The sequence below is a fragment of the Hyla sarda genome, chromosome 3 (genome assembly GCF_029499605.1).
Source record: "Hyla sarda isolate aHylSar1 chromosome 3, aHylSar1.hap1, whole genome shotgun sequence".
NCBI classification, from domain to species: Eukaryota; Metazoa; Chordata; class Amphibia; order Anura; family Hylidae; genus Hyla; species Hyla sarda.
This window is the reverse complement of record NC_079191.1, coordinates 309,073,000-309,085,104: the sequence shown is the minus strand read 5'-3', so window position 1 is coordinate 309,085,104 and position 12,105 is coordinate 309,073,000.

Below are 12,105 nucleotides of genomic sequence, written 5' to 3'. Positions count from 1 at the left end.
CCTGATGCATGAAAGTAGATTGACCATGGTCCCACACCAACACTTCACAAATATGGATAGTGCCAAACAGATTTAAGGCGCTGCTCCCCAGTTGCAAACATTCCTGTGCAGCATACCACTTTTCACCCACCTTCGTCACCGGGTAGTGGTATTGCCACTCACCGCATCACTCTTTCACTGGGTCACTTTCAGGACTCCTGATGCTGCTGCTGCCACCTCCAGTCTGTCTCATTCAGCCACTATATGGTCTCTTCTCATGCTTCAGCCATCTCCAGACTGTGCCATTCATCCAATAAATGGTTTACTGATGCTTCAGCCAACTCCAGTCTGTGCCATTCAGCAACTACATGGTTTAGTGATGCTGCTGGGCCTAGGACATTACCTATATATGTTTATGTAGCACTAGGTACCATACATCTTCAATGGAAATTTCAAAATTCGTCTTTTATTTTTAGAGATTGTGAGGCCCTATTGTCTCCTCATCTGCCGCCAACTCCAGGCTGTGCCATTGAGACACTATATGGTCTCCCCATGCTGCCACAAACTCCAGGCAGTCATTCAGCCACTATATGGTCTCCTCATACTGATGCCACCTCCAGGCTGTCTCATTCAGCCACTAAATGGTCTCTTCTCATGCTTCAGCCAACTCCAGGCTGTGCCATTCAGCCACTATATGGTCTCCTCCTACTGATGCCACCTCCAGGCTTTGTCATTGTGCTGCCATGTGACATGTGACTCCATGTTAGATTTGGTCCTTTGTACCCACACACCGGGGCCCAGGACACTGAAACTTTGGAGTTAAAAGTTAAGTTTCAAAATTCTTAATTTCAATTTCAAAATCTTAAATTTAAATTTAAAAATCATAAATTTCAATGGTCTCCTCATGCTTCAGCCAACTCCAGGCTGTGTCATTCAGCCAATATATGGTTTACTGATGCTGCTTGGCCTGGGCCTAAAAATGTTTTATGGTAGCACTAGCTACCCTAAATCTTCAATTAAAATTTCAAAAGTTGTCTTTTATTCTTAAGGATTGTAAAGTCCTGGTGTCTACTCATGCTGCTGCCAACTCCAGTCTGTGCCATTCAGCCAATATATGGTTTACTGATGCTGCTGGGCCTGGGTCTGGGAATAAAAATGTTGTTATGGTGGCACTAGTTACCCAAAATCTTCAGTTTAAATTTCAGAATTCATCTTTTAATCTTAGGGAATGTGAAGCCCTAGTGTCTACTCATGCTGCTGCCAACTCTTGGCTGTGCCATTCAGACAACTCCAAGCTGTGCCATTCAGCCAATATATGGTTCACTGATGCTGCTGGCCCTGGGCCTGGGAATAAAAATGTTGTTATGGAAGCACTAGCTACCCAAAATCTTCAGTTTAAATCTCAGAATTAATCTTTTAATCTTAGGGATTGTGAAGCCCTAGTGTCTACTGATGCTGCTGCCAACACCAGGCTGTGCCATTCAGACACTATATGGTCTCCTCCTGCTTCAGCCAACTTCAGGCTGTGTCATTCAGCCAACTATGGTTTACTGATGCTGCTGGGCCTGGGTCTGGGAATAAAAATGTTGTTATGATAGCACTAGCTACCCAAAATCTTCAGTTTAATTTTCAGAATTCATCTTTTAATCTTAGGGATTGTGAAGCCCTAGTGTCTACTAATGCTGCTGCCAACTCCAGGCTGTGCCATTCAGACATTATATGGTCTCCTCATGCTTCAGCCAAATGCAGGCTGTGTCATTTAGGCAGTATGTGGTTTACTGATGCTGCTGGGTCTGGGCCTAAATTTTTTTTATGGCAGCACTGGCTACCCTAAATCTTCAATTTAAATTAAACTTTTATTCTTTTGAGATTGTGAGGCCCTGGTGTCTACTGATGCTGCTGCCAACTCCTTGCTGTGCTATTTAGACACTATATGGTCTCCTTTGCTTAAGCCAACTCCAGGCTGTGTCTTTCAGCCAATATATGGTTTACTGATTCTGCTGGGCCTGGGCTTAATTTTTTTTATGGTAGCACTAGCTACCATAAATCTTCAATTTAAATTTCAAATTTCATCTTTTAATCTTAGGGATTGTGAAGCCCTAGTGTCTACTCATGCTGCTGCCAGCTCCAGGCTGTGTCATTCAGCCACTATATGAATTCCTCATGCTGCCAACACCTCCACACTGTGTCATTTAGCCACTATATGGTCTCCTCATACTGATTTCTGATTTCAAGCATGTGTTCATCCTAAAGCTCACCTGGGGTGCCAACATTTATGGCCATGAAAGTATATGCCAAATTTCAAGAAGATTGGATAATATTTAGGGGTTGCACACATTAATCATTTTTATCTCATACTAGTGACATTTCTAATATTTAAGTGCTTTGTACTAATGGGCTTCTCATGCATTTCTTTCAACCAAACCAATGGGAACCATAAGAGGAATTTGACTGCTAGAAAAGGTGCCTAGTGGGGAGTTTTTAGGAGCTCGGCTTTGAGTGGAGTAGAAAAGGCTTTCGCCTCAAGAATAAGAACTAAGGGGGAATTTAATCATTATATATACACAGTTTTCACTGTCTATATTTGTCACGATTCGGCTTCCAGGTAGTGGATCCTCTGTGTCAGCGAGGGATTGGCGTGGACCGTGCTAGTGGACCGGTTCTAAGAGGCTACTGGTTTTCACCAGAGCCCGCCGCAAAGCGGGATGGTCTTGCTGCGGCAGTAGCAACCAGGTCGTATCCACTAGCAACGGTTCTACCTCGCTGACTGCTGAGAAGGCGTGGGACAGAAGGACTAGGCAGAGGCAAGGTCAGACGTAGCAGAAGGTCGGGGGCAGGCGGCAAGGTTCGTAGTCAGGATGGGTAGCAGAAGTTCAGGTACACAGGCTTTGGACACACTAAACGCTTTCACTGGCACAAGGCAACAAGATCCGGCAAGGGAGTGCAAGGGAGGAGACTAGATATAGCCAGGGAACAGGTGGGAGCCAATTAAGCTAATTGGGCCAGGCACCAATCATTGGTGCGCTGGCCCTTTAAGTCGCAGAGAGCTGGCGCGCGCGCGCCCTAGAGAGCGGAGCCGCGCGCGCCAGCAGATGACAGCAGGGGACCGGGACGGGTAAGTGACCTGGGATGCGATTCGCGAGCGGGCGCGTCCCGCTGTGCGAATCGCATCCCCGACGGCCATGACAGTGCAGCGCTCCCGGTCAGCGGGACTGACCGGGGCGCTGCGGGGAGAGAGACGCCGTGAGCGCTCCGGGGAGGAGCGGGGACCCGGAGCGCTAGGCGTAACAGTACCCCCCCCCTTAGGTCTCCCCTTTTCTTTGACCGGCAACTGCCTCCCCTGGGATGAGGACACCGGGAAAAAATGGAGGGTTTCCTCAGCGGCAGGCAGTACAGCAGGAGTGGGAATGGGGAGGGAGGGCAGAGGGCGAAGCCTGGCACGGGGCAGTGTGACACCAGGACGGGGGCCATGAGGAGGCACAGAGGTTTGCCTGACGGGACTGGGAGGGGGGGAGAGGCACTTCCTATGGCAGGCAGAGTCCCAGTTCTTTATCTCCCCGGTGGTCCAATCAAGGGTGGGGGAATGAAGCCGGAGCCATGGCAGACCGAGGAGGACCTCAGAGGTACAACTGGGGAGAATGAAGAACTCAATCCTTTCGTGGTGGGGTCCGATAGACATCAGGAGGGGTTCTGTGCGGTAACGCACGGTGCAGTCCAATCTGGCTCCGTTGACCGCGGAAATGTAGAGCGGTTTGGCGAGACGGGTCACCGGGATGCTGAATTTATTAACAAAGGACTCCACAATAAAATTCCCGGAGGCACCAGAGTCCAAGCAGGCCACGGCTGAGAGGGAGGAGTTGGCTGTAGGAGAAATCCGCACGGGCACCGTGAGACGTGGAGAAGAAGACTTAGAACCAAGAGATGCCACACCCACGTGAGCTGGGTGCGTGCGTGCGTTTCCCAGGCGTGGAGGACGGATAGGGCAATCCACCAAGAAATGCTCGGTACTGGCACAGTACAGACAGAGATTTTCTTCTCTACGGCGATTCCTCTCTTCCTGGGTCAGGCGAGACCGATCCACTTGCATGGCCTCCTCGGCGGGAGGCCCAGGCATAGACTGCAAAGGATGCTGTGGGAGAGGTGCCCAGAGATCTAAGTCTTTTTCCTGGCGGAGCTCTTGGTGTCGCTCAGAAAAACGCATGTCAATGCGGGTAGCTAGATGGATGAGTTCTTGGAGGTTGGCAGGAATCTCTCGTGCGGCCAGCACATCCTTGATGCGACTGGATAGGCCTTTTTTAAAGGTCGCGCAGAGAGCCTCATTATTCCAGGATAGTTCAGAAGCAAAAGTACGGAATTGTATGGCGTACTCGCCAACGGAAGAATTACCCTGGACCAGGTTCAGCAAGGCAGTCTCAGCAGAAGAGGCTCGGGCAGGTTCCTCAAAGACACTTCGGACTTCAGCAAAGAAGGACTGGACTGTGGCTGTGGCAGGATCATTGCGGTCCCAGAGCGGTGTGGCCCAAGACAAGGCCTTTCCTGAAAGAAGGCTTACTACGAACGCCACCTTAGACCGTTCTGTAGGAAACAAGTCTGACAACATCTCCATATGCAGGGAACACTGAGACAAAAATCCACGGCAGAGTCTGGAGTCCCCATCAAATTTGTCCGGCAGGGACAAACGGAGGTTAGGAGCGGCCACTCGCTGCGGAGGAGGTGCAGGAGCTGGCGGAGGAGATGGTTGCTGCTGTAGCAGAGGAAGAAGTTGCTGTAACGTGGCGGTCAACTGCGACAGCTGCTGTCCTTGTTGGGCAATCTGCTGCGATTGCTGAGCGACCACCGTGGGAAGATCAGCGAGACTTGGCAGCGGCACCTCAGCGGGATCCATGGCCGGATCTACTGTCACGATTCGGCTTCCAGGTAGTGGATCCTCTGTGTCAGCGAGGGATTGGCGTGGACCGTGCTAGTGGACCGGTTCTAAGAGGCTACTGGTTTTCACCAGAGCCCGCCGCAAAGCGGGATGGTCTTGCTGCGGCAGTAGCAACCAGGTCGTATCCACTAGCAACGGTTCTACCTCGCTGACTGCTGAGAAGGCGTGGGACAGAAGGACTAGGCAGAGGCAAGGTCAGACGTAGCAGAAGGTCGGGGGCAGGCGGCAAGGTTCGTAGTCAGGATGGGTAGCAGAAGTTCAGGTACACAGGCTTTGGACACACTAAACGCTTTCACTGGCACAAGGCAACAAGATCCGGCAAGGGAGTGCAAGGGAGGAGACTAGATATAGCCAGGGAACAGGTGGGAGCCAATTAAGCTAATTGGGCCAGGCACCAATCATTGGTGCGCTGGCCCTTTAAGTCGCAGAGAGCTGGCGCGCGCGCGCCCTAGAGAGCGGAGCCGCGCGCGCCAGCAGATGACAGCAGGGGACCGGGACGGGTAAGTGACCTGGGATGCGATTCGCGAGCGGGCGCGTCCCGCTGTGCGAATCGCATCCCCGACGGCCATGACAGTGCAGCGCTCCCGGTCAGCGGGACTGACCGGGGCGCTGCGGGGAGAGAGACGCCGTGAGCGCTCCGGGGAGGAGCGGGGACCCGGAGCGCTAGGCGTAACAATATTGCACAATCTTTATTGCACAATTCTGTTTTTTGCATGTTTTTTTGGCACAATTTTTGATAGAACTTTACAAGTGGAATTCTAAATCACGGTGTATGGTAGAGCTGATTATGTGGTGTTTTCTCTTTACACGCACACATTTTGCGCAAGTCCTGATTTTATTGCACAAATATACACCATCAAGGAGGACACTTAAAATGTTATGAGAATAAGTCCAGCAAGTCCAGTAATATGTAATGCATATTTAGATTAGACTCCCATCTGTACAGACTGTATATCTATAGAACTGTGTAAAATTCAAACTCCCACTGTTCTTGATGAGTTCAGGAGATGGCGACTGTGTAACATAATCATGGTGACAGTACAGCTAAGAATACCACTGTATGTGCAGGGAGGGAGAAGGAGGTACAGCTGTCAAGTTGATGTATATGTGTGATCATGTGTATGCAGCAGAGCTGAGTGTGTGATTGTGTGTATGCAGAAGAGCTGAGTGTGTGATTGGGTGTATACAGCAGAGTTGAGTGTGTGATTGTGTGCATGCAGCGGGGCTGAGTGTGTGATTAGGTGTATGCAGCAGAGCTGAGTGTGTGACTGTGTGTACGCAGCAGAGCTGAGTGTGTGATTGCGTATATGCAGCAGAGCTGAGTGTGTGACGATGTGTATGCAGCAGAGCTGAGTGTGTGATCATGTGAATGCAGTAGAGCTGAGTGTGTGATTGTGTATATGCAGCAGAGCTGAGTGTGTGCGTGGTCATGCATACACACAATCACACATTCAGCTCTTCTCCATACACATGCCACACACTAATTTCTGCTACATGTACATGATCACACACAGCTCTGGTACATATACACAGTGTTTACCAACCAGGGTGCCTCCTGCTGTTGCAAAATTGCAACTCCCAGCATGCCAAGTTTTGCAACACTTGGAGGCATTCTGGTTAGTAAAACTGATATACAGGTAAGGGGACAGATTGTTTAGCAAAATTACACATTTTTAAAACTCAGACATAAAGATTTATGATTTTACTATTGTGCAGAGTTTGGTTCGGCACACACTGCTGCTCAAGCACTTCTAGCTATGTGAGTAGTGTACCGTGGGAAAATGCCACAGCTCTGTGAAGTGTGAGGTAGTGAAGGGGTGCATGGTAGAGCGAGGGGGGGGTGTTTCTATATTTGCGCAAAATTTATCAAAGGACGTGAACAACTTTTGTACATTTTTAGTGGAAATTAGACAAGCAGTGTAAAGGGGTAGATCTGTGTCTACAATAGACACCTAATGATAAATGTCCCCCTAAGTGTACAAAAGAAGAAATGATTCATATAAGAATAAAGATTAAAAAGCTATCGCTGAAATCAATAAGACTTATACTAAAGTTATACTATAAGACTCATCTCCATCATCAGCAGCACCTAGTGATGAAGAGGCCGAGTTTTCACTTCCAGCTAAAAATTATGTGGAAGTCCTTGATTAATACCTCTTGATCAGATACACGTCTACTTGGGATTGAGAACAGCCATGTGAACGCTCTTAAAGTAGTCAATGATACCGCAGAAAGAGGAATTGCTCTGATAAAAAGGTTTAAGAATCGGTCAGGGACTAACAACAAAAACTATTTTTGTTGAGGGTAGTCGAGCATCACAGAAAAGATGGCACCAAGCGAACAAAAGAAGGGATTGCATCGTTCAAAGTTGATTAATATCAACACCAATATTGCCAATCATACTACCTATTAATCTTAGCACCTAGTTTTAATATATCTTAAGTTTGTGATTTCTAGTTTTCCCAATAAAAGTAATTGACATTGAAAAATCATATTTGTTGCCTACTTTTACAAAACTGATCAAAGTGTGCAACCTCTAAATATTATCCAATCTTCTTGAAATTTGGCATATATATCTTTTACATCACTGAGACTTGGGGTGTTCGCAAAGTCTGCCAAAATTTAATATTTTCTTTTTTGCCTTACAAAATGAAACACCCTAGGGTACACAGTTGTGGAAGTGTGGCTGCATGGTGAGGCCTAGGTCTCCCTTAGGACACCAGACACTCTCAGGTCTTTACTGTACTGCACCTGAGAACAAAACTGAACTAGCTAGCTCCTCCCTGGGTTTATAAGGGAGCAATTTGGAGGGGTCCTATGGGTCACTCACAAGTCACCTGGTCACTGACACCTTCCCTTAACCATTTAGGGTTTGTGGAATGGAGGTGGACTCAGGGGCACTGAAATAGAGTCCGCCACACAGGACAGAAAAGGGTACAGGAGAGCAACTCCTTTACTGGGCCACCACACAGCACTGAGTTATCTCAAACCCTTTAGAATAAGTGCCATCTAGTGTTAATGTAACCACTAAGCTATTGTGCCTCAACTTAGATTTGCAGCCACCATGATAGCTTTTGCTACTGTATGTTCAATAAACATGTTTGTTTGGATTACACTGATCTACACTTGTCTTCTATTAAAAGGAACCGTAAAAGAGGATAAGACTAAACCTTACACTACAAGTACACTTAGTGCATTATTAGTGTAATCATAGAAAACTAACCAGTTAAGTTGAGAATGATCCGCTGATATTTAGATCAGTTCCAGTGAAGTGAAGAAGACACATTAGATGTCACCTTAGTTAATAAGAGATGTGTACTGACATTTTCATGAGAAACCACATTTCCTCTAGATGTCAAACGTAGACGCACTGTAAGGTTTTTCACACATTTGGTGTACAGATAAGCTCCACACTCATTAACCAGATTCATTTTACACTCCACAGATTTAGTTAATGTTGTAATAATAGGATGACTTCTCTTTACACTTCTTTATAATAGCTTGCTAACTTCTATTACCTGTGTTAGGATAGCAAACAATATAAAACCAATTTAGATGCCATTTTCTCTGATTATTGTCCTAGGTTTGTTTTCTCACAACTGTCTGATAGATTTATTGTCCGTCGTGTGAAACCCAAATTAGCAAATTGGAAAGTCATTCAGCTTAGTAATGTATTCACATTGTAGAGCCTGCTGCACTCCAATTGTAACACGGTCACTTCTAAAGAAATCTTTATGAAATGCCTATAGTCAAGAGGCATAGAAGTATTTCTACATCATTTTCCAACCTTATGATACATTGCTATTTTTTCTTATTTTTCTCATATAACTTCTGTGACCAGCATTTCTGAATACATATACAGATGAAGTCCCCTAAATAGGTTAGAAAGCCATGTAACAATTTGATTTATTTTAGTCAGCCATTAAAAGGTATCATAACTGCAAGACAGCTATTTTGTCTCTAAGAGCAATAAAAAAAATTAAGTAGCGAACATGGTACCAAACCCTTTTCTCTTCAATGAATACATATAGCACTGGGATGATAAAAAATAAAACATGCTCTCTACTTTTCGCATGGAACCAAAAAGGAACATCAAACTTTATTTTTTACATGTTCTACACTAGTACCCGGTAGTGACCCCATTTCTTTGCTTGTAATCTCTTCTTTGAACATTTTCCAATAAACAACAATGTAGTGCATATAAAACATAAATGGATGGCAAAGGTAGTCAGATGACAAAAGAAGGATGTCCAATAAATGTAATGAGCATGAAAAAATTATTCTACATGTATTTAAAATATCAGAAACATAGCTAATAGGCACACATATTTGCCCAGTAGAGCACAAAAAAAGTAATAGAATAAAAAAGAAAGTTCTTCCACTAAGCCCTCATGTAATTGGTAGTACCATATACAAGGAACTGGTAACGAGGCACAAAGAGTCATTGTAGCTTCACAGTACAGAGCCAATGGCACTTCCCATGGCTCTATACTGCAGCATGTTATGGACGTATTTAATACAAACAAGGCTTCTAGGGGATGATGTCCCTGTAACACTCTGTCCAATGGAGTCACAGATAATCTGACAGAAAACAATCTTTCTATGCCACCATATAACATCAGTGGCTTATGGTGGTACATTATGGCCTCTGTACATGGATATGCGCCATCATGCCTTTTGGACCTAATTTATAAGAATTCTGTCCAAAATAATTTGCCTTTTTTTTTTTTTTTTTCAAATAGTAAGGCTTTATCAGATTTTCTGCATTTATTGTATTGCCATTTCTCACATTACAATGGGTAAATCTCTGCAAATCAACCTGGATGTTGTGTCCAGGGACTCGTCTTCATACACTTGCACACAGTCACCACTTTGGTAGCAGTGTATTGGTAAGGAGGCTGATTCCCCTGAGATACATGATAATCCTTACATCATGTAAAATGTGTAAGCAGTAGCACAATAAGGAAGACAAAATGTTGTTGATATATTGTATTCAGATTTATTGGACATTTTGAGTACGAACCTGCAGTTTCAATTGATTCTCTGGATTAATAGATAAGATGTGGCTAACAGTTTTATTGAATGTATTGCCTAAAGAAATCTCTACATAACACATAGCAATCCTAGAAAGAACTAGCCTTATTATTGGATTAGATATGGAGATCAATATGTTTGGTGTGTGCTAAGGATTCAGTAAAACCATCTGTTGTACAATCACTCTCCGCTGTAAAGGGAGGATAATAACTAAAGACAGCATTACATATTAGATAGCTTGACTCCAGCTAGTGGCTCTGATACAACCAATAATGTTTATGCTCATATGTGCATGTTATATTTGGAGGCAGGAGCAAGTAGGTAGAACAAAAAAAGAAAGGAAAGTGGAATCAGGTGAACAAATCCAACACAGTCAGATGACTGGATGCATGTGTTATAATAATAATATTGATACTAGATCCTATGAAAATGAAGCTCTTAAATGGGCACTGTCAGATCCAAGAAAAATATATGTTGTTACTGATAAAAATTAAAAACCTGGTTGTTTAAATTGCTAATTTTCTTGTTAATATTTAAGAGCAGGGCTCCTGAAAATCCCACCACTAGGGGTCCCCATACCTGCTGAGACATTAACCAGTCCTGCAGCAGCCTCAGGCTTGTCCATTAGTCTTGCACAAGAGATGACTCATGGACAAAGCTGCATCACCAATCACCACCACAAGGGAGGAAAAGGCCTCTTCCCCTGGGAGGATGTCTAACCCTGTGAGCTAATGAAAATATATAAAATATAGGTGAGTAAAGATTTAGCGACTATGAATTCTGGCATGTAACATTCTATTAGAACATGGAAAAAGATACATGTGAACATTTTATAAGGAATCTGTAAAATAATAAAAAGTAACACAAGAAACAAATTTTCATGTCATCTGTGAAGCCATTATAACTGTGGGGAAGCATAAACATTACACAGCCTGCTAAACACAACCTACAGTATCTCAGACACACAGTGACATAGAGCAGAATCTTTAGAAGTAGAATCAATCATCCCTTTGGGTTTATTCACATAACAATTCTGTCCTCTATGACACATATACTGTACATGGGCAAACCATCAAAATGGGATGCCAACATATACATACATGGACAGGCAAGGGTCCCAGTACTTTAATGGCCTGAAAATGTTTGGGTCATTTCCCTATTGTATACGTGTATTCAATCGGGCTCTAAAGCAAAGCTCACCATGCTTCTGTCTGAATATCTGAGTAACTACATGATATGTTTGGAAAAAATTACTCAAAAGTAGCAACTTGTTGACTGCTACTTTTTGGCCATTAAAGTCAATGATTCCCATTCCTGTAAGAGCACCTACAGTATATGCTGGCATTCTAATATGACAGTTTGCCAACAGATATGTATCGCAAAGGGAAAAATTGTGATGTGAACAAGCCCTACTACAGATTTCTCTTTAGGGTACGTTCATACGTACGCAGATTTGATGCGCAGAATTTGATGCACAGGATTTTCTGCTGCAGATTTCAATGTAAACTAAATGACTGAGCACAGCTTCTAATTGACAGTTACAAATCCTGCGCATCAAATCTGCACAGGATCCTGTATGTATGAACGTACCCTTAAGGGGTATTCTGGTAGAGAATATTTGCTTTGTAACTGTGCTCAAGGCACAGTAAAATAAATAAAAAACATACTTACCCTTCATACTCCCCTGCTACCGCTGTCTCTGTGCTGTTCTCCTGCTGCACTGCACTTGGTGCAAAACTGTTGTCTTGCCACGTTCCCCAGTCCTCTGTGAATGCTCCCCGTTGTGTCTTTACTTTTTATATGAAATAAAGAAGATTTGGACAGTATGGTGAGTGTTCCATCATAGCTTTTCTTGTATGGATATGTATTACTGAGTTAGAAATGCAGAGCAGCAGGTGACAGACACTGAAATAGCAGCAGGAAAGGAAAGTATAGTTTTTTGTTTTGTTTTTTTCAATTTTACTGTGCCCTGAGTGCAGCTAGATAAAAGAAAAATATTCAGAATACCCGTTTAACTTGTTGATGTTTGCAATTAAAGATATTTAGAGATTTACAATGTATGGTGGTGGTGCCCACCATTTGCATGTAGATATTTTGGGGTTGTATGTGAGTATCAATGCTTGGGTCCTGTTGCAGCTGACAAGAATGGGTTAATATGCTTGTAG